Raw genomic sequence first — 2,448 nt, 5'->3', positions numbered from 1 at the left:
GTTCCAGAGAAGCAGGTGCAGGTTTTAGAGGAGTAGGTACAGGTTCCATAGAAGAAGGTCTAGGTTCTAGAGGTTTAGAGGGAGTTGAGTTCTATAGGGAGTTTACATGTTCAAAGGGAGAATGTGTAGCCCAAGTAAAGTGTGTGGTCAGTAGGGAGAAAGGGCACTTCTACAATTGGTAAGAAGGAATCATGGAATGACCTGAAAACAATTTAAGAGAAGAAGAAGCAGGAGGCTTCTAGTGGCAGTGACACTTCTGAGAATGACATAGTTCATGCTACAAGTTTTGTTGCAGATATGGGTCACAAGAGTAGGGGTAATGTCATTTTTTCACTACAACAAATTCCCTCCAAAGTTTTTCTTACACTTGAATTTTAGAGCCTACTTGTGATCCTATGATCTGTCATTCCTTGATTGTTCATAGCCGCTTCATGGTTGGTTTATGTTTCCTAAGGTTCTAACTTTCAAAATCACTTTCTTACACATGCTCAGCCTTTCAGACATTTACAAGCATTCTTCTCTCAAGCAAGCCTAACATTCAATGTGTAACTTAGAAATTCATGCATTGTGCAATTGTTAGGTCCCTATACTACTAGTGTAACCCCTTATTGTTATTAGTACAACCCCCTTATTATATTTTTGTGCCCATGTAGTCCCCATATTTTTATTATTATGCCCCATAGAATCCCACTATTGTTATTATTATGTCCTTACATTATTATTGTTATGTCGGCTCTGATTATATTATGACCCCTTAGACTCCTATATATAGAAATGAGGTCTTGTCATTTGTATCATCCAAGAATTATTCATTTGTGTAATGTAAAGGAGGTTTCCCCCTCGAAGAGGCTGAATTCTTAGGCGTTTATCTCTCTTTTCCATCTTTTTGTGGGTTGGTTTCATAACATTTCATATCAGAGCTTTGGATTCTAGAGTTTTGCTGCTCCAAACAGGTCATTGTGGAATTTTCGCTATAACTATTTTTCTGCAATGTTTCAGAAGCTAAAAGAAAAACCCATTTGAGATGAGCGCGCTCTAAACCTCAGGTCCAAATTTTAGAACTTGTATCACTATGTTTTCAGATATCTGATCTGAGGAAGTTAGGGTTTTTGCAAGCTCCAAAATTCCATCACAAACAGGTCATCATGGCATTTTCACTATAATTGTTGTTCTACAAAGTGTCAAACTCTGCAATTAAAACCCATTTGAGCCACAAACTTGGTGAAGCTCGACCCTGAATTTCAGATCTTGTTTCGCTATATTGTCAGAGATACAGTCAAAGACATTTAGGGTTTCTACAGGCTCCCGAATTACATCCCAAACAGTTGACCTTGGGAAAATCGTCATAACTTTCTCTCTGAGAATCAGATTGAAATTTCGTAAGAAGCTACAGAAAGAGGATGGACTGTAGTTTTTTGTGTATTGGTTTCAGGCCCTAAGGTTGAAATAGTGACACGTGGCACTTTGTACAAGTTCGCTCTACTGAACCAAGCTATAATCAAGGCATCGTGGGAGATTTGACATAACTCTTCCTTGTGAAATCCAATCTTGATCAGACTTGCGGCGTTACAAAGAAGAATCAGAGGGCTACTACAAGACACAATTTTAGAACTTGAAGATCTGAATTACGTAGTTACATTCGTTTCAAGATCAAACTCCTAAAATCAAGAAAAGGCGATATGAGGAAGTTTTATGGCAAGGATCCAGTAAATTGGATACTACAAATGGAGAAATATTTTGATATACATGAGGCGAAATTGTTGCAAAAGGTACATATTGCATCTTCATATTTAGAATCGGATAATTTTTTATGGTATAAATGGATTTTTTCTCATAAACCACATGTTACGTGGTCAATTTTCATGGAGGAAATGATAGCACATTATGAGGATAAAAAGAGAAACACATTCTTTAGCCAATTGATAAATCTCAAACAAAAGTGTTCAATGGTAGAGCACATTGAAGACTTTAAAAAATTTAATATAAGATAAAATGGTATTCCAAAGAAGCAGAGGATTGATGTCTCCATAGGGACTTTAAAGGATAACATTCAACATGAGGTTCGTCTTTGGGAACCTAATTCATTAGAGAAGGCATGCAGGTTGGCAAGAAAAGTGGAAAACAAAATTATGGAAACAAGGAAGTCAACCCCTCACAATTATAAATATGGAAGTTTTGTTTCTCCTAGCCTTCGACAACCTACAAGATTGACACCACCACAATTGGAAGAAAAAGGAGCAAAAGGGATTTGTTACAATTGTGATAGAAAATACATTAAAGGTCATAAGTGTGCTGAGAAGAAATTATTTTACATAGATTGTGAAGAGGAGGAAGAAAAGGATCAAGAAACATCAAAAGAAGAAGATATACACTAGGAACCAACCCTAGAGAAATAACAAATGAATCCAACCATATCTTGTACTACATTGGCAAGAATTACCACTCCTC

The sequence above is a fragment of the Pinus tabuliformis genome, chromosome X (assembly GCF_031772625.1).
Source record: "Pinus tabuliformis cultivar Carrire ecotype Pingquan chromosome X, CPIR1, whole genome shotgun sequence".
Lineage (NCBI taxonomy): Eukaryota > Viridiplantae > Streptophyta > Pinopsida > Pinales > Pinaceae > Pinus > Pinus tabuliformis.
This window is presented reverse-complemented; position numbering follows the sequence as displayed.